The following is a 21,468-nucleotide window of genomic DNA, read 5'->3' as shown; positions in this document are numbered from 1 at the left end:
CATCGAAAATCAAGTTAGAGAGGTGGAAGAAAAGCTGGGAAGAGAAATGAGAGACATGCAGTCAAAGCATGAACAGCAGATCAGCTCCCTGCTAAAGGAGACCCAAAAAAATGCTGAAGAAAATAACACCTTGAAAAATAGGCTAACTCAATTGGCAAAAGAGGTTCAAAAAGCCAATGAGGAGAAGAATGCTTTGAAAAGCAGAATTAGCCAAATGGAAAAGGAGATTCAAAAGCTCACTGAAGAAAATAATTCTTTCAAAATTAGAATGGAACAGATGGAGGCTAATGACTTTATGAGAAACCAAGAAATCACAAAACAAAACCAAAAGAATGAAAAAATGGAAGATAATATGAAATATCTCATTGGAAAAACAACAGACCTGGACAATAGATCCAGGAGAGACAATTTAAAAATTATGGGCCTACCTGAAAGCCAGGATCAAAAAAAGAGCCTAGACATCATCTTTCATGAAATTATCAAGGAAAACTGCCCTGAGATTCTAGAACCAGAGGGCAAAATAAGCATTCAAGGAATCCACAGATCACTGCCTAAAAGACATCCAAAAAGAGAAACTCCTAGGAACATTGTGGCCAAATTCCAGAGTTCTCAGATCAAGGAGAAAATATTGCAAGCAACTAGAAAGAAACAATTCAAGTATTGTGGAAATACAATCAGGATAACACAAGATCTAGCAGCTTCTACATTAAGGGATTGAAGGGCGTGGAATATGCTATTCCAGAAGTCAAAGGAACTAGGACTAAAACCAAGAATCACCTACCCAGCAAAACTGAGTATAATACTTCAGGGGAAAAATTGGTCTTTCAATGAAATAGAGGACTTTCAAGCATTCTTGATGAAAAGACCAGAGCTGAAAAGAAAATTTGACTTTCAAACACAAGAATGAAGAGAAGTATGAAAAGGTAAACAGCAAAGAGAAGTCATAAGGGGCTTTACTAAAGTTGAACTGTTTACTTTCCTACATGGAAAGACAATATTTGTAACTCTTGAAACTATTCGGTATCTGGGTACTGGGTGGGATTACACACACACACATGCACATGCACACACACACATAGAGACAGAGTGCACAGAGTGAATTGAAGAGGATGGGATCATATCTTAAAAAAATGAAATCAAGCAGTGAGAGAGAAATATATTGGGAGGAGAAAGGGAGAAATGGAATGGGGCAAATTATCTCTCATAAAAGAGGCAAGCAAAAGACTTATTAGTGGAGGGATAAAGAGGGGAGGTGAGAGAAAAACATGAAGTTTACTCTCATCACATTCCACTAAAGGAAGGAATAAAATGCACAGTCATTTTGGTATGAAAACCTATCTTACAATACAGGAAAGTGGGGGAGAAGGGGATAAACAGGGTGGGGGGGATGATGGAAGGGAGGGCATGGGGAGGAGGGAGCAATTTGAGGTCAACACTCATGGGGAGGGACAGGATCAAAAGAGAATAGAAGTAATGGGGGACAGGATAGGATGGAGGGAAATATAATTAATTACACAACATTACTATTATGGAAGTCATTTGCAAAACTACACAGATCTGGCCTATATTGAATTGCTTGCCTTCCAAAGGGAAGGGGTGGGGAGGGAGGGAGGGCAGATTGGCAGACAGGGGCAATTAGAACGCTCAGTATTTTGGCTTGGGGGGAGGGGACAAAAGGGAAGAAAATGTGGGACCCCAAATTTTGTGAAAATGAATGTTAAAAGTTAAATAAATTAATAAAAAAAAAAATCTTTTTGAGTTCTTCCATGGCCTGAGATCATTGCATATTTATTTTGGAAGTTTTGCCCATAGAAGCCTTGACTTTTAAGTCTTCCTCTGAAGACCTAAATTGTTCCTCCTCATCCAAAAGGATGGAAGGAAATACCTGCTCACCAAGAAAGTAACCTTTTATTGTCTTATTCTTTTTCCCCTTTTGGGGCATTTTTCCAGCAAGTTACTTGACTTTTGAGTACTTTGTCAGGGCTGCCACTCAGGGCTGAGATTCAGATCAGCTGCTCAATTCCCCCCAGGGGCTCTAGGTGGAGGGCTTCAAAAATGGAATCTGCTGCTGGAGGTCCAGACTGAGCTCCCCTCTCCTGGGTGAAGGGGCCCTCCCACTGACCTTTGAAGCTATTTGTGGGTTGAGGAATCTGGGAACTGGTGCTGCTAGTGGCTCCCTGAAGTCTAGCTGTGCTCTGCATTTCCTGAGCTGTGTTGAGTGGGCTCCACTGAGCCATGGGCTCTTGAAGGCTATGTCAGTGGAGTGAAAGCTGTGCTAGATCGAACACAGTAGGCCCAGGAACAGATTGTGTATCTGTTTACCAAAGATCAACCTAATTAAGTTAGAAGAAGCTCCTCACCAGGAGTTCAGCCATCAAGTGGTGAATTTTGGAGGAGGATGATGAGGCTCAACAACTCATTCAACTATCTACTGAGTTGCAAAGAGGTTGTGACCTGTATCAATAGAAGGAGAAGTGATCCAGGTAAAATCTTAGATCATTTAAGTAAAAATAGATGGTATGAGCTGGGTGGTATAGTAGCTAAAGTGCTGAACTTAAGCCTAGAATGTCTGAGTTCAAATCCTGTTTCAGATGCAACCTGTGTGACTCTGGGCAAGTCAGTTAAACTCTTAGAGGCAGCTAAGCAGTGTACTGGATAGAGTGCTGGGCTTGGAATCAGGAAGACCTGAGCTCAAATCTGGCCTCAAACTGTGTGACTCTGCACAAATGACTCAACCTCTGTCTGCCTCAGTTTCCTCATTTGTAAAATAGTGATAATCCTAATACCTACCTCTTAGAGTTATTGTAAGGATCAAATGTGGTAATACTTGTAGAGTGCTTTGCAATACTTAAAGCACTATGTATATGCTAGCTTGTGTTATTATTATTATTATCATTTTCTGTGCTTCCAAAGATTCATGTTCTTCTTGATTTAGGTACTTCCATTAACAATGCAAATTACGGTCTAGCCAGACCTTCTCATCTTGTCGTATTCTCATCCATTTACAGTCATAAATTTCTCTCTCATTCTCTCTCTGTGTGTCTCTCTTTCTTTTGTGATTATGTTTTAAATGTAGAAGGTTTTTGTTCCATTTGTCAGTTTTGGGCTCCAGCTCCAGTGAGCACAGTTCATGTTCCCACGGCCTGTGGTCTTACCTGGGCAAAATGTTCCCAAATAGGACATAAGAAGTGAATCAAAACCAATATATCACAAAAACTTTTATGTTTCCCCGTCTTGTTCTTGATGAAATCAGAATGTAAACAAACAAAAAATCACCCAAGAATAGCAATAATGCAATCCCTTCTGCCTTGATCTTCCAGTGTGTCTTTTCCTTTTATCTTGACTCCCTTTGATTTTTCTGATGTGGGTGCCATATTGCATACAGAAAATGTTCCGTGACCCAAAGGTTGAATCTCCTTGTCCTCTCTCCTGCCAATACTGATAGCATAAATGAATGCTGTTTCCTTATGAGAGGAAGTCTAGAAATACTCGAGGTAGGCATTTCTGTTACCTAAAAAACCCAACCTGCTCAGTTTCCCTCCTCTGTGATGTTCTGAGTGCTTCTCGAGCTTTCAGCAGTTTGAGACAGGTTTGAATCTTCTCTGTTCATGATGTCACATGTGTCTCAGAGGTTTGCTTGTGAGCTAGGTAGAAGAAGAGAGTGCTGGGAAGAGCACTGACCAGAAAGATCACTTCAAACATGAATTGGTAGAAGTTAAACTTCAGTTCTCCAAGGATTATGATTATTGGACAGTCCTGAAGGGGTGTCCTCATTCAGGTGAGAAGCACTGAAGAAACAAAATACAAGCCTGTGATCTGTGCTAAGAGCAGGACTTGCTGCTGAAAATGGAGTAAACTAACTTAGTAAAAGCGATCAGTAATGCTCTGATAGCTCTGACAATTATAATTCCAACAATGATAAAGGAAATGTGCTGGAACCAGATTCTCACATCATACTGGATTCCTAGGTAGTTCACTGTGATCTCAATGCCTCTTGTGACAGGATCAGTCTCCCATACTCGATCAAATACAATGTTGATTGTTGCCATTAAAACTTTCCAAGTGAAGTAATAGAGAAAAAATAACTTAGAAAATTAAAGAATCTTCCCTTGAAAGTTTTAGAATGTTCTATTCTCTCCTTTGTAGCATATAGATCAACTATTTCCAGAAAGAACTGTCTACTTAGCTCTTCCAAAGCATCCACTTCTGGTTGAATGAGAGTAAGATTCTTGCTTCCTGAGGCTAAAGTGGTAACACTCTTAATCATTCCCCAGAAGCCTGACAGCTTGCTGTTCATGTCTCCTTTTTGGAACAGGTTTCTCCAGAACATGGTTATCTTTTCCTTTTTGTGGATGATCATGTCCATGGTTTGAAGTAGTTGTCATTCCAGGGCTAGAACATCTGTGTCTGTCACATTCCTGAGTGGGTAGAACATGTAAGTGTATGACAGTTGACAACACCAAATCCAGATAGTAGTGCCATGAGAGTGATCCCAATCACACCCACCTGGCTGATGAGTCGCTCAATAGACAAGATTCCATGTTTTGGGCTGAGTATGGGAAATGGATCTCCTAGTTTCCAGAAGAAGTACATGAAGACATGAAGAAGTACAATAAAATAACTGGTGTACAAAGGTGCCATAAAAACAAGGATTAGCAGAATTACACACAGTGTATGTCCACTTTGTCCATTTGAAAGTAGGGACCGGGTCTTATTTACTCGTCTATCCCCAGAGAAAATAATGGGAACTACTATTGATCATTCCCCAGATTTCACAGATAATAGCTCAAACATGGTATAGGAAAAGGCAAAGGTTGAAGAGACCACTTGTACAACACATTGGTGCACCTCATAGTCCTTGAACAACTATTTCATAAAGAACAACTATCCAAAGCCAAAGAAGTAGCGACTGTGTTTAATCTATCCCGAGCTTCTAGTACAGTGCTTTGTGCATACTAGGTGCTTAATTAATATTGAGCACAAAATGATCAGAATTTTCATCTGTGAGCCCTCAAAATCTCCTTCCCTCTGTGACCACCTCACCAAGATGGCATAGTTCCAAGATGTCACTTGTGTGTAAATAATCATTTAATCAACAGGCATTTATTAAGTGCCTGCCATAGACCATTTACTATGATAGGCACTGTGGGTACAAATACAAAGAATGATATAATTTGTACTCTCATAGAACTTATCTCTGTGGAGACAATGTAAGTATACACAGTAAGCATATAAAGCAAAATAAATACAAAGCAGTTAAATAAAGGTAGTTTGGAAGGGAAGGAACCGGCCTTTGGGGGTATCAAGAAAAATTCCATGGGGAAAGATTTGCTTGAGCTGCTTCTTAAAGGAAGAGAAGGATTCTATGAGTTGGAGGTGAGAAAGTGTATTCCAGGTGTGAAGAAAGGTTAATGCAAAGGCCTTCAGATGGGAGTTAGAATGTATGAGAAAAGACCAATTTGTTGGATGGTGGAGTCCATAATGGAGAGTAGTGTATAATTTATTCAGCCCTACCCCCTGACCTCTATTCTCACATCACCAACTCCCTATGGGACATTTCAAACTGAATGTCCCACAGACATCTCAAACTCAATAGGTCCAAAGTAAGATTCATCTTTCCTAAAAAACACCTTTCCTGCTTCCAAATGTCCCTGTTACTGTCATCCTCCCATTCACCTAATTTTGAAACCTCCATATCATCGCCAAGGCTTCACTTGTACTAATTCCAAATATGTAATTTTTTGCTGTCTTGTAATTTCTATTTTCTCATCATTTCTCTTATATATCCTTTTCTCTTCACTCACATAGTCACCATCTTTGCCTCATAGATGGACTGTATTGCAATAGCTTTCTGGTTGGCCTCCCTTCTTCAAACCTCTCCCCACTCCAATCTGTCCTCAGTTCAGCTGTCACAGCAATCTGCCTATAATGTGTGCGTCTGCCCATGTTTCCTCACCACTACTTCTTCTACTCATTAAATTTCAGTGACTCATTATCATATTTGGATCAAATTTCAATTCTCCTTTTTGGCTTTCAAAGTTTTCATTACTTGGCCCCTTCCCATCTTTCCAGGCTTCTTAGATTTTATCCTCTTAACATATTTTTTTCAACCTGTAATATTACCATCATTGCTCTACCTTGCAAATGGCAGCCTCCTAACTTTATGGATTTTCACCACCTGTCTTCCATGTTTGGAATATTCTCTCTCCTCACATCCATCTTCCCTAGATTCTTTCAAGATCCACTCAAATCCTATCTTCTGCAAGAGGTCTTTCTCAGTCATCCCTCCATCTCTGCTAGCATCATCTCTCTGGAATTACTTCCCATTTATACTGTGTGTACATTGCGTATAGATAGTTGTGATAATTCCACTCAACATTCTAGATTTCATTAGGCCTCAGATGCCTTCTACCCCTAGAATATCTCTTTCCTTATGGTCTTCTTTTCTTGAATGATTCCTCTTCTACTATAGACTTCTCTCCCTGGATGATCCCTCCACCCCTGAGGCTTTCTCCACCCACTAGTGGGTTCCTCTTGCAATTTCCATTTTGAAACAGTGTCCGAGTCAGTCATGCTCAATTCTGTCCTCTTTCTTCCCCCAGTTCTGACTCCCTGGACCTGTCTGACATGCCTCTGAATGAACACCTTCTTTCCTTCACCTACCCTGAAGCCCCCACATTTCAGTTCCTTTTAATATGTTGCATTCTCTGATTAAAATTTAAAGCTCCTTGAAGACAGGTCTTGTCTCTCTTTTTGCATGTATTTGTATTCCTAGGGCTTAATACAGTGCCAGACTCAGAAGAACATAGCAACTCAGAAGAAATGTCTATGAACTTACAATTTATACATAAGAGCTTGAATACTGTCTCCCTCCTTAAAATGTGAACTTCTTGAGGTTAGGTTCAAAGTTTTTGCCTTTCATTGTGTCCCCAACACTTAACACAATTCCTGACACATAGTAAATGTTTAATTAAATGTTTGTTGACTAACTAATGAATCTGAGAAGATAGAATGGGACCAGGTTGTGAGGAGCTGTTACCCAGGGGCAATAGAGAACTACTGGAGTTTATTGAGCTGGGGAGTGACACGATCAGACCAGCACTTAAGAAAATCGTGATGGCAGCTGTGTTGAAGATAATCAGAGTGGAGAGACTAGACAAAGAGAAAATAAGGGGCCTGGTAGTAGTCCAGACAGGAGGAGATGAGTCCCTGAACCAAGAGGTTAATTTGTTACAGTCTACTTATCACCCCCATTCATTCACCTTTGCATTTCCCTTTAGGTTACCCACAATTCTGATGTGGATGTGTGTGTGTGTGTTTTGTTACATTTATTCATTTTTTTTTAAAGGAAGTGTTCTAGAAAATATAGCTCAGTTTCCCTTTTCCTGGTTAGTATCAATGAAAGTAATTTAAAAGCTCACAATAATGCCAAATTTCTGTTTAATTGTTGTATAACAGATGTGGCATTTCTTCCACTTAGAGAAAATCAGTGAGATTTTATGCTGTTTTGGGTGGCTTTGTCTTGGATCTAATAAATATGAATGTAGATAGTTTATTGTTTGTTTTTTAATATGAATCTTTGACTTTATGAGTTACTGGACCAGCAGATATTTATGGTGTATATACATTTAAAATGATTGTGTTAGTTCAGTAGACTGAAACTCTTTACAATTAGGTTTCATTGAAACTGGCTGCACAAAGTCAAATAAAGTATATATGTATATATATATATGTATGTATATATATGCATACACACAAATTTATATCATCAAAGTAGTATATAATTGGAATAGTAGGCGGGCCATTCATGCAGCGAGAACAAGGGATAAACAACACGAAGACTCAGTGCTGCCCATATAACATCAAGAATGAGAGAGGAAGGGCCACCAACTTTGGGTGCACTCCCTGTAGATGACTTACCAGAGGACATAGACAAGAGTTGTATGGGACAAGGAGGCATTATTACTAATTGCATTGTAGTAGGGATTATCCAAATTGTTGAGATTATGGATACACTGAATGGCTGAGTTTAGCATCATAGGATGATATAGATTTAGAGCTGGAATGGACATTGGAAGCCATTGAATCCATTCCTCTCATTTTAAAGAAAACTCACACAGAGAGAGTTTAAGTGATTTACTCAAGGTTACGCAACTGCTAAGTGCCCGGGGCAGGAACTGAACTCATGTCTTCCTCACTCCATGTTCAGGGCCCTATCCACCATACCATGCTATCATTTTTTAGCCCTTAGACATGTTCAGCACAGAATAAGAAAAAAAAATTAAATTAGAAGTAAAAAGGGAAAATGACCTTTTATTAATATAGGACTAATTGAAAGACTAGAGATAAGCAAATTCTGGTTAACAATAAAATTGTGATTCCCATTCTCAAATGAGGAAAGCTTACCAATTTTTAGGTCAGTCTATTCAAATACATAAATTTACCAGTTGTCTTTTCAATGTTGATATTTCCTGCCCCGCTAATGATGCAGAACACAGCCTGCTTGTGTTTGCTCATCTTATCCATGTGCTTCCATAAGTTTGCCAGTGGTGGACCTCCTGGAATGCTGGGAGCTTTCCTCAATTTCTCCTGACAGTTTAAGGATTCCAATAGAATACACAAGCTAGCAGTAATTATTTACTCTGACTTATGGCTAGCCCATCTTCTTTCTTGATCTCATATCTCTTTGGGGATAACCTTTAATCTTCTTCTTCATAGTTCTTTGTAACATATTGACTTCTCACATCCACCATTTGCCTGTCCAGTTCCCTCTGAGTGAAACTATTAATTCTTTGGAGACTAGTGTTCCACGACTTGTGGTCATAACATTCTATCAATAGGGTACCACACTACTACTTCTTTAATGTTATTATATTATGTCATGCAAACAGTTCACATTCTGTCTTCCTCTCTGGCACCTTATGACCCTCCTGCATCTTTTGGTTATTGGCAGATAAATACTAAAAATACTAAAAAATATTAATTAGGTGAAGGGAGCAGTTAAGAGCAACCATGCAGCAAATCATGGCCAAGGAGCTGATTTTAGTTTCAGTTAATTAGTAAAAGATGTAAGTAAGAAAGTCAATACCAGTGTATTCCAAGAAAGATGGATTGGACTGTCATCTTGCATCAAGAGGGAAATCTTTTTTATGTTCTTCAGAAAGAAAACTTCAAATGCATTTTTCTTCCTTCTGAGATAATTAAATATGCTGTTAAGAACCCCAAGAAATTGCTTAAAGAGCAAATATTCTTATAAAACTAATAGATATTTTAAATAATTTATAGTTTGCTCCATTTTTCCTAGCATTTAACCTGCTCTTGCTCTTTACCCCATCTCCATCCTCACCCAGAACATCATCCTTCAGACCAGACCTTCAAAGACCTTGGGGGAGTTAATACTTTTAACTTTGGAACTTAGGCCTGGGGACAAACTGTCATGATGGTTGAGTAAGGGAGCGCAACCTCACATGACCCACTCTGTCTAAGGAACACTGTACCTTATTTCACTCCCTTTCCAACTCTTTCTTGCTTGCTTCAATGTTATCATTGGAAAAGGCATGAGAATTAATTACCCTATGACTTCACTAACCATTCCTGTAACTCTGCAAACCAAAAGGAATCTAAGAGGTCATCTAGTACAACTCCCTCATTTATTTTATTATTTTTTTAGTTAATATACATTGTTCTCTTCTCCTTCCTTCCTTCTTCTCATTAAAGAAAAAGAAAAACCTTGTAACAGGTACAGTCAAGCAAAATAAATTTTCACATTGGCCATATCCTAAAATGAATTGAGTCTATCACCTCTCTGACAGGAGGTAGATAATGTGCTTCATCATTAATCCTTTTGAATTGTGGTAGGTCACTGTATTGATCAGAGTTCTTAAATCTTTCAAGGCTATTGTCTTTTCAGTTTTGTTGGTATTGTATAAGTTGTTCTGGTTCTGCTCATTTCACTCTGTATCAGTTCATACTTCTTCTCATATTGTTATTTCCCCCCCTGAAACTGTCCCTTCATTGTTTCTTACATAACAATGATATTCCATTATATTCCTATACCATAATTTGGTGAGGTATTCCCAACTAATGGACAGTCCCCCTCCTTATTTTTTAGGACTTTGCCACTACAAAAAAGAACTGCCATAAATAGAGCACTCACAGCTAGTAAGTGTCTGAAGCTGGGTTTTTAACTCAGGTCTTCCTGCTCCAAGAGATATTGGATCCAAGAGATCTACAAAACATCCAAGAGATCTTGAATCAGGAAGACCCGAGCTGAAATCTGGCTTCAGACACTTATTAGCTATGTGACTCGGGGAAGTCACTTAACTTCTGTCTGCTTCAGGTTTCTCATCTGTAAAATGGGGAAAGTAATAGCACCTACCTCCCAGGATTGTTATGAGGATCAAATGGGATAATAGATAATTACCTTTGTGGTCCAAGGTCATAAAGGGTAACAGCAACAACAATATTAAGGGATATCATTTATATAGCACTTAAACATGCCAAGCACAAGCTAAATGCTTTACCGTGAAATTTTTGTCCCCATTTACAAATGAGGGGCAAACATCAAAGGTAGGATCTGCACCCAAGTCCTTTGATTCTCTCTCTCTTTTTCTTTCCTTCTTTCTTTCTCTTATAAACAGGATTGCATTTATTTTATATCAAATTTTAATTTTTTCTCAATTACATGTAAACAAAAATTTTTAGCATTCATCTTTTAAAATTTTGCATTCCAAACTCTCTTTTCCCCCCTAAGAAGGCAAGCAATTTATATAGATTCTACAGAACATTTCCATATTAGCCATGTTGCATTCCCATTCATTCACACAGAACAGGCAATGGGAGACCTTGGCAGCACTGAATTTCAAATAGGGATGTACTGCTAAATGTTTAACAAACTGGCTCACCTTCCCACCCCCTCCTCCAATGAGCCCAGAGCACACTTTTAAGTTTAATCAGCATTATTAACATTTTTCTATAACTTTCTTAAAACTGTACAATCAAGCAAAACAATAAATCTGACCCTGTTCTGGAGCATTTATTGATTTCTAAGATGAAAATTTAATAATCACCTCAAGTGCCTGTACCAGCAACTATAACACAAACTAATTTCAAACTTCTGGCTTCAGCTGTTCATTTTTGTGTGAGAAGTTTATTCTTGGGGTCCTCTTTGCCTGGATGTTCCTAATAATATCTGTTAAATAAACAAAGGAATTTGTGAACAACTGCGGCTTCCTCTCTTAACTGGATTTTTCTAAGTTCACTTTTTTATCCCTCCTCACAGTCTAAGTTTTCAGTCAATGGTTCATTCTCATCAGCCCTTGAGCAGCTCTGTCTTTAGGGAGAATAGTGCTGGCCTTCCTCTTCTTAGGAGGATTTCTTATTTGCCTTGTTTTTCATAGTTCACCCCTCTTACTTTTCCACCAGCTGTGTCTCTTTCCTCTTTGATGGTAACTATGTTCTGTCCAATAGCCCAGTTCTTTTTATTTTTCTCCATTAGCTCTGGACTATAATCTTGTTGCTAATGTGCTAAAAGTGCTAGGATCATTACTTTTTCTGATTTGTTTTTCATAGATGTGTGTTTGTTTTTTTAAATATCTGATCTGTAATTGTGTTACAGCCAATGCTGAGATTTAGTCTCATTTTGACAAGGCTGTTTATAATCTTAGGGCAGCTAGGTGGCATATTGGATGGAGCAAGGAACTTGGAGTCAGGAAGACCTGAGTTTAAATCCATCCTTAGACACTAACTAGATGTGTGACCCTAGGCAAGTCCCTTGACCCTGTTTGCCTAAGTTTTCTCATCTATAAAATGAGCTGGAGAGGAAAATGAAAAACTACTCCAGTATCGTTGCCAAGAAAACCCCAAAAGGAGACACCAAGAGTTGGACATGATTAGACCAACTAAATAACAGCAGCACTCTGTCTTCTTCCACCTTTAAAAAAAATATTTTCAACATCTAAAACAAAAAAAATTCATTAAAACTTCAATTTCCAATATGTCTGTTAACTACAACCTAGTGTAAAGCAGTGTTGAACTTGGGAAGAAGACACCTAAGTTTGAATTCTAGCTCGAACATTTTACTAGTTTAGTGATATTTGGACAAGTCACCTAACCTATCTCTAAACCTCAGATTTCTCATCTGTACAATGGGGACGATACTTGTGCTACTTTCTCTCCAGGGTTATTGTGAAGGTGTTCTTCGGAAACCTTTATATATGCTGCTACATTCAACATGTTCTTGTTATTTATAATACCATCATTTTGGAACATTGTGACAAGAGAGGCGATGAGCTTATACATAAGGAATAATGTGGAGAGGCAGTGAGTTGATAAGGGTTTAGGGATGGAATTTAAATAGGTAATTTAAGTCATTACTCTTATCTTTTCTCTAGCAGCAGCCTTGTAACTTGATTCTTGGTTTGACTAATTATTGTGGGAGCTTGGGTGTGGAGAGAAGCCAAGGTAAGGTAATAATGCATGAGCTCACTGGGTTATAAAAGGATTATCCAGTCAAATTCATGCAGCCTTCCTGACTACTGTATGTTGTGTGTTAAGAACCCAATGAAAAAAGTATACATTTGGGTATAATTAAATGGATTAATGTAGAGATGTGTGTGGTTAGGTCTTGGCACCTCTACTTTCATGATAGCCAATATCATAAAAATCCTATAAGGTCTCTCAGATTGGCTCCAGTTCGTGTAAATAAGAGCAGTGGTTGTAAGTTGAAAAGAGACAAAAGAAGGGGAGAGGACTTTTTACTGTCACTAGTTCAGCTCCTGGAACATAATAAGTGCAAATAAACGTTTATCCACTAATTGACTGACTAGTCCAAGAGGAATAGTCCTGGATAGTTACTAAGAACCTTTCCAGCTTTAAAATTCCATGACTATGATTCCAAGATTGTAATCTTAGGAGAAAGGGTACCCTGGGAAAGTTTTCCCCAAGAATAATAATGATTTGGTGCTGGGTCCCTAGGCTTTCACACATAGAGAGCACAGAAGAGCAGGAATTACCTTGTGGCTCTTCCTCTTCCAGTCCCAAAGGTGAGTAACATTAAGTTGGCAGAAAGAAATAGGAAGATTAAAGAGGTTCACCTGGCTTTCCCATGTGAAATCATTTTTTTTTCTTCTTGGCAGAATTTTCGGTAGAATTCATAGTCCCCAAGTTTGTAAGTCTAGTTAGATCAATCTTTTCTATGGAGGTTTTCTATAGAAAGACATCTATAGAAGACATCTATATGAGAAAGCCTGAAGCCTAGACTCTTCTAGTCTTTTTAAAAATAAAAGTAAGAAAAACAGAGCAAATAAAAACAGAGGTGGTTCTGTTTTTGAATTAATTACCAATGCTTTCCTAGCAAAATGAGGCACCATGGCAACACAGTATGTTATGGCTAGGAGTCAGAAACACTAGGTTTACATCTTGCCTTAGACATTTAACAGCTATGTGACTGGGCAAATCAGTCTCTCTTACCTCATCTATCTTCACATGTGAAAAAGAAGAGGTTTGACTTGATGGCCTCCAAAGTCCTTTTCAGCTTTGAATCTATGATCTGATGATTCTCAGCCATGTTTTATGGCATGGCTATAACTCGGAATTATGCCTGAATTTAGTTGAGCTTAGGTAGAGGACAAGGGGATGAAGAATGAGACAAGTAGCCTCAAAAGAAAAATACTACTTGGGTAGGCATGTGGCCTTAGGAAAAGAGCAATGCAGTGAAAGGATACATAGCAAGGAGGCTCTGGGGAGGTTGCATCATGTGGGGAGAAGGGAACCGGCAGAGGACTGCGACATCGAGCATCAAAAGACTACAATGTGCCCTTTCAGCTCTTACCACCCTGGTCAGAGCCCCATTTACTCTATGCTAGTTGTGACTCAGGACTGCACACCTATTGAATCTATATAGCTCAGGCCAGTGGAGGTGACATTGGGAATTTGCACTCAGTCCTCTTGGGGCAGCTTCATAATTTGGCCATTTTAATTACTGTACCTAACGCAGATTGTGAGAAGATGTTGGAACATTTCTGTTCAGCTGTCACGCTAAACCATGGTTATAATGTGAATTTGATGTCAGAAAGTCATAGCAGTATTTATTTAATGTTGGATAATAGGCATAACAGTGTTCTTGAGTGACAATTGGAGTGAAAGGAAAGTTAAAATTGATATGCTTATTTGTCTCCTGAATTGTCACTTCTGTAAAAGCCCTCTTTGCCTGTTCAGGGTTGCTTGTTAGCGAGTTGACTGTAACCACTAAGAAATCTCTGTTGGATTTCATTATGAAACTAGATTTTGTTCTGTTTATTTCTCTTATCAGTCTTAAAATTCTGATTTCAGAATTCAGTTCAATTCAACAAACATTTACCATATGCTATATCTAAGGTAGAGTACAAGAGGAGATACAAAAGTCACTAAGAAACGGTGTCTGACCTGAAAGCTTACAGTTTAGTAGGTTGATATAATATACATATATATGACCATAATATAATAATAAGTAGCATTTATGTAGCATGTTAAGGTTTGCAAAGTGCTTTACAAATATTTTCTCATTTTATTTTGAATACAACTTTAGGAAATAGTTGTTATCATTACTCCTGTTTCATAGATAAGGAAACTGAAGCAGAGAAAGGTTAGGTGACTTGCCCAAGGTAACACTGCTAGTATGTGAATACAGCTAGGTTTGAACTCAGGTCTTCTTGATTCCAGGACTGGTACTCTGTACCCATTGGTCTAGCTGCCTAAAGTAGGTTACTATAAGTACAAAAGAAAATGACCCCCAAAATGGTATATAACTGATAGGGCTAACAAGGGAAAGAGCAACTCCAACTAAAGAAATGAGGGAAGGTTTTATAGATCTTGGGATCATTACAAAGGAGAACGTGAGTTGGAAGAGACCTTAGAGGTCTTCTAGTACAACTCCCTTATTTTATAAATGAGGAAACATAAGTCCAGGGAGGTTAAGTTATTTGCTCAAGGTTATACAGACAGGATTAGAGATGAGATGTGAAGTCAGTTCTCCTGACTCCAAAGCCCTGGTGCTCTTTAAAGTTGAACAAAGAAATCTCCAAAACCTGGAATATAAATAGATAAATCAACAGGAAAAACAGTGACAACAGAAGGAAATATGGACTCCAGATTGAGTAAATGAGTTCAGGCATCTATGCATAAATACTGTAAAGCAAAGGAAAATGAATCAACACTTGATGAGACAAAGGACTCTGTGGCATTTGAGGAGAACATGGAACTACAACGTACTGTTCCTGGGTGGTTTAAAAGGGAAATGAGAACTATGAAAACAGAATTTATGTCCTACAAAGCAAAAAGCAAAATAGAAAAACTTAAACTGTGGCAAGCCTTGCCAACAAAACAAAAGAGAGAACAAGAGATTGGGAATACAAATAGACAGAAGTATAGAACAATCTAGAAGAGAAACAAAGAATAGAAACATTAAAAGAAAATATGTTCACTAAGTGGATATAAAAGACAAAATGCACAGAGATAACCTAAGGATCATAGGGCTCAAAGGAGAACATGACAAGAAAATAATGAAGGATTTAATAGAAGAAAACTTCCCAGAACTTCCGAACAAAGAGCATGAAATTCCAGTCAAAAGAATACATAGATTGTATCCAGAAAAAAAACAAAACAGGGTTGTAAACTCTTAGACACATAGTTGTTAAAATTAATAATTCAATTCAGAAACAACAAGTTCTGCAAACCACAAAAAACTTCAAATAAAAAGAAAGGGCATTTGAATAATGCAAGGCTATTCCACACTCATTAGAAAAAGGAGGAGGGAATGGAATAATATTTTCTTTTTTTTCCCAAACAAGGCAATTTACTTATTTTTATTTTTTTATTTAACTTTTAACATTCATTTTCACAAAATTTTGGGTTCCAAATTTTCTCCCCATTTGTCCCCTCCCCCACCCCAAAACACTGAGCATTCTGATTGCCCCTATCACCAATCTGCCCTCTCTTCTAACATCCCTCCCTTCCCTTGTCTCCATCTTCTCTTTTGTCCTGTAGGGCCAGATAACTTTCTATACCCCTTTACCTGTATTTCTTATTTCCTAGTAGCAAGAACAGTACTCGACAGTTGTTCGTAAAACTTTGAGTTCCAACTTCTATTCATCCCTTCCTCCCCACCCATTCCCTTTGGAAGGCAAGCAATTCAATATAGGCCATATCTGTGTAGTGTTGCAAATGACTTCCATAATAGTCGTGTTGTATAAGACTAACTATATTTCCCTCCATCCTATCCTGCCCTCCATTGCTTCTATTCTCTCTTTTGATCCTGTCCCTCCCCAAGAGTGTTGACTTCAGATTGCTCCCTCCTCCCATTGCCCTCCCTTCCATCATCCCCCCCACCCTGTTTATCCCCTTCTCCCCCACTTTCCTGTATTGTAAGATAGGTTTTCATACCAAAATGAGTGTGTATTTTGTTCCTTCCTTGAGTCAAGTGTGATGAGTAAACTTCATGTTTTTCTCTCATCTCCCCTCTTTTTCCCTCTACTAAAAAGTCTTTTGCCTGCCTCTTTTATGAGAGATAATTTGCCCCATTCCACTTCTCCCTTTCTCCTCCCAATATATTTCTCTCTCACTGCTTAATTTCATGTTTTTTTAAGATATGACCCCATCCTATTCCATTCACTCTGTACTCTGTCTCTGTGTGTGCGTGCGCGCACGTGTGTATGTGTGTGTGTAATCCCACCCCGTACCCAGATACTGAATAGTTTCAAGAGTTACAAATATTGTCTTTCCATGTAGGGATGTAAACAGTTCAACTTTTATAAGTCCCTTATGACTTCTCTTTGCTGTTTACCTTTTCATGCTTCTCTTCATTCTTGTGTCTGAAAGTCAAATTTTCTTTTCAGCTCTGGTCTTTTCATCAAGAATGCTTGAAAGTCCTCTATTTCATTGAAAGACCATTTTTCCCCCTGAAGTATTATACTCAGTTTTGCTGGGTAGGTGATTCTTGGTTTTAGTCCTAGTTCCTTTGACTTCTGGAATATCATATTCCACACCCTTTGATCCCTTAATGTAGAAGTTGCTAGATCTTGTGTTATCCTGATTGTATTTCCACAATACTTGAATTGTTTCTTTCTAGCTGCTTGCAATACTTTCTCCTTGACTTGGGAACTCTGGAATTTGGCCACAATGTTCCTAGGAGTTTCTCTTTTTGGATCTCTTTCAGGTGGTGATCTGTGGATTCCTTGGATACTTATTTTGCCCTCTGGTTCTAGAATCTCAGGGCAGTTTTCCTTGATAATTTCATGAAAGATGATGTCTAGGCTTTTTTTTTGATCATGGATTTCAGGCAGTCTCATAATTTTTAAATTGTCTCTCCTGGATCTATTTTCCAGGTCAGTTGAGATATTTCACATTATCTTCCATTTTTTCATTCTTTTGGTTTTGTTTTGTGATTTCTTGGTTTCTCCTAAAGTCATTAGCCTCCATCTGTTCCATTCTAATTTTGAAAGAACTATTTTCTTCAGTGAGCTTTTGAACCTCTTTTGCCAATTGAGTTAGCCTATTTTTCAAGGTGTTATTTTCTTCAGCATTTTTTTGGGTCTCCTTTAGCAAGGTGTTGACCTGCTTTTTATGCTTTTCTTGCATCTCTCTCATTTCTCTTCCCAGGTTTTCCTCCACCTCTCTAACTTGATTTTCAAAATCCTTTTTGAGCTCTTCCATGGCCTGAGCCCATGGAATATTTATTCTGGATGTTTGGGATGCAGAAGCCTTGACTTTTGTGTCTTTCTGTGATGGTAAGCCTTATTCTTCCTCATCTGAAAGGAAGGGAGGAGATACCTCTTCACCAAGAAAGTAGCCTTTTATGGTCTTATTTTTTTTCCCTTTTCTGGGCATTTTCCCAGCAAGTGACTTGACTTCTGAGTGTCCTGTCCACCCCCACCATGCCTCCAGGTCCGCCCAGCCAGGGCTTGGGGTCTGAGATTCAAATGCTGCTTCCCAGCCTCAGGGCTTTGGGCAGGGGTGGGGCTGCTACTCAGTGTGAGATTAAATTCAGGTGCTCAGGTGGGGGCAGGGCCGCCTCACAGAGCTCAGTTCCCTTGGGGGGTTTATGCAGAGACCTTCAACAATGGATCCAAGCCCCTGCCTGCTTTGGGAGCCCCTCTCTGCTAGCGCCTCCGCCAGCCAAAGAGACTCTCTCACCCACCCTTGTCACTTGTGGGTGGAGGGACCCGCTAGAGATTCCATCCCCGAAGTCTGCTCGGATCTGTTCCTCTCGGTGCCATGCGGCCAAAGCAGGGCTGGGCTCTGCTCTGGGTCTGGTGGGCAACAGACCTTTGGTGTCTGTTTTCAGGGCTCTCTGGAACAGAAATCTCCTCCACTCTGTTGTTCTGTGGCTTCTGCTGCTCCCGAATTTGTTGGGAGTTCTTTACAGGTATTTTATGGGCTGTGGGTTTTGGAGCTAGCATATGTGTGTCTTTCTACTCTGCCATCTTGGCTCCTCCCAAGGCAACTTATTAATGAATCTGGTGTGGTTTGTTTTAATGTTTCTTGTTGGCAGCTGCCACCTGTCCTGCAATTCTGTCCAGATCTCTCTGTCCCTGAGGTATCAGCTTCTGGTCCACATCCTAGTCCTTTTCCACCATCTTGAGGCCTCCCAGGGCTTACAGGATCCTTTGGATCACTCTCTTGCAGCCTCTGCTAAAGTGACTAGGCATGACCCCTTTGCACTGGCACTCACTATAGGTCTTGGTCATAGATCCTGCACTTGCAACACCTCAAAGGTACAGGTAACAGGCCATGGAAGCAGCCTACATGTAGAACCACTTATCAAAGAGTACCAGCACCTTCTGTCTGGCCAATGTGATCCTGTCCACCCATTCAAGGACTTTCAACTTCTCTGACTTTTTCAAAAAGGTAGCCAGGGCCCAGATGAACTCCAGCTTATTCAAGTCCCTCACTTGCAACTCCAGCCTTCTGTGGGAGGATAGAGATGAGAGATAGAGCTCAGGATGCAGCCCAGGGTGAGATGACTTATCCTACAACTCCTAGCTTAACCATGCAGGACAAAAGATAGACATTCAATAATAAAGAGGAGTTTGAAATCTTTTTAGAAAGAAAACTAGAACTGAAGAGATTTTTTGCTTCTTGAACACCCCAAACAATGGAGTTACAAGAAAATTAAATAAATATAGACAGTAATAGTAACAGGGTAACAACAGAAAGACCAGTAAAAGGCCTCTTTCTAAATGGATACAAGGAGACAGAAGTGAAGGTAAAAATTTGGTAGAGATAAGAGTGAAGAGTCAGACAAAGGCCTATGGACAGAATCTGGCAACACCCTTGCTACAGGTGAATCCCTCTTTTGTCCAACTACAGTGTAACATGGGAGAATACCTGAAAGGGGAGGAGAGGAATAGGCAGAGAGAGAGGAGTGAGGGATGTGTTGGAGTCAAATCAAGGGCTAGCAATGAAGGGAAAATGACCTCTGTGATCTCAGAAAGAGAAGAGCTTCTGGGGAGTGACTGAGAAGGAGGGAGAAAAGATTGAACAAAAGGGAAAAAGAGAGGAAACCTTACTTTGGAGGGGGGAGGGGGTTCCACTGATGAATGCTTCTCTGGGTGAAGGGGAGATGAGGACTTTACACTGGATGAGGCCTAGGGGATTTGGTGCCTAAAAAGACTACTTGACCTCAGTGGTAGCAAGGTGGAATCCCTGGCAACAATTGGCACCTGAAGGAGTGGGAAAGCATAGACACAGTGATGAGATTTCCAAGCAAATGTAGGGGAAAAAAGGTCAACCAAAAAGGTTCTAAATCAATGGTGGCAGAGAGAGGTAACCTACTGTAGGGAAATGTCCTCTCTGACACCTGCAATAACTGGCATTGTTCTGAGAGTGAGGCTCAGTGGAAAAGGAGAATCCATGGGATAAGCCCTAAAAGGCAGTGACATAAAGTCACTACACAGTAGAGCTTAAAAATGGATAAATTGGGAAGAGGAATCTGGGAAGATGGCAGAGTAGGTCAGAAAATCCAAAGCTCTCCAGATTTCCCTCACAAACAAGACAAAATAGCATCTCAGGGCAAATATAGAACTAAAAATAAATAAGAGTTGAGGCAGAACACTGGTCCTTCTGGTACAACTGCTGAATATCTGAAGAAAAATCCCAGGATTGAGGTTTGATCCCTTTGATGAGTAAACACCTCCAGGTTAGTTCCACTGAAACAATAAGCAGTGAGTCCTTTGCCTAGCTGGCTTATGAGGTGGCCTCAGTCTCAGATACAGGAACTTTCACCTCCTAGACTGTGTGGGAAGCCAGCCTCTGCGGGGAAGATTAAGGGAACCTCTACTGATAAGGAATGCTAGATCCAACTGTGCTGCCCAAATGCAGCCCTGGGTTTGAACGAACCAGTGAGAATGAACTCAATGAGTGAAAAAGCAGTGGGGCAGGGACACCACTAGCTGTGGGCACTTAAAGGAGGGCAGAATTCTTGGTTTCAGTTCCAACCTAGAGGAGATCACTGAAGGAGGGTCAGAGGCCAGAGGTACCATCTTCCATACCCCAGGACTAGAAGTAATTACGAAAAAAATAAGCTGCTACAAATTTGAAAAATGAGTAAGCAAAGGAGAAAGAGTCCAATCATAGAAAGTTACTATGGAAATAGAGAAGACTGGACTTCATCTTCAGAAGAGGATACTGAAGCAAAAAAATCGTCTCCTACCTCAAAGAATAATGTTAAATGGTTAGTTACCTCCTGAAAAAGAATTCATAGAAGAACTTTAAAAAGACTTTAGAATTCAAATGAGAGTGAGGAAAATTTTTTTAAAGATAAGAACAATCTAAGAAAACAAAGAGATTATGAAAAGAAAGTCAACCAACTAGAAAAGGAGATCTAGAATCTTAGGGAAGAAAATGACATCTTGAAAATTAGAATTGGGCAATGGGAAGCCAGTGAAGTTATAAGACACCAAGAAAAAATAAAATAAAATATAAAGAATGAAAAATAGAAGAGAATGAGAAACATAAGGAAAACAACTGATCTGGAGAACAGATCAAGAAGAGAAAACATAATAATTGGACTACCTGAAAGTTAAGATTTTAAAAAAAGAATGAATACAATAATACAAGAAATAAAGAAAATTGTCCTAAAGCATTAGAACAAAGGGGAAAAGTAGAAATAGAAAAAATGCACTGATCACCACCTGAAAGAGAATCTACAAGGAAAACCAACAGGAATAAAATAGTCAGATTCTGAAACCTCCAGTTCAAGGATAAAATATTACAAGCAACAAGGAAAAAAACAATTTAAATATGGTGGTACCACAATTAGAATCACACAAAACCTAGCAGTGGCTACACTAAAACACCACAGCTCCTGGAACACTATATATCAAACAGTAAAAGACCTGGGGTTACAGCTGAAAATATCACACTCAGAAAAGTTAAGCATAATCCTGAATTTTTTTTTAAAAAAAGGATATTTAATGAATTGTCAGACTTTCA

The 21,468-nt window shown here is 39.2% G+C and overlaps 2 pseudogenes; both read right to left on the bottom strand.

Annotated features, from left to right (window-relative positions):
- Positions 1 to 3,606: 3,606 nt before the first annotated feature.
- Positions 3,607 to 14,604, bottom strand: LOC140531900 (Golgi pH regulator pseudogene; annotated as a pseudogene).
- Positions 14,605 to 18,457: 3,853 nt separating this feature from the next.
- Positions 18,458 to 19,850, bottom strand: LOC140531899 (small ribosomal subunit protein eS19 pseudogene; annotated as a pseudogene).
- Positions 19,851 to 21,468: the final 1,618 nt, after the last annotated feature.

Source organism: Notamacropus eugenii, chromosome 3 (genome assembly GCF_028372415.1).
Source record: "Notamacropus eugenii isolate mMacEug1 chromosome 3, mMacEug1.pri_v2, whole genome shotgun sequence".
Classification (NCBI taxonomy): domain Eukaryota; kingdom Metazoa; phylum Chordata; class Mammalia; order Diprotodontia; family Macropodidae; genus Notamacropus; species Notamacropus eugenii.
This window is presented reverse-complemented; position numbering and strand designations above follow the sequence as displayed.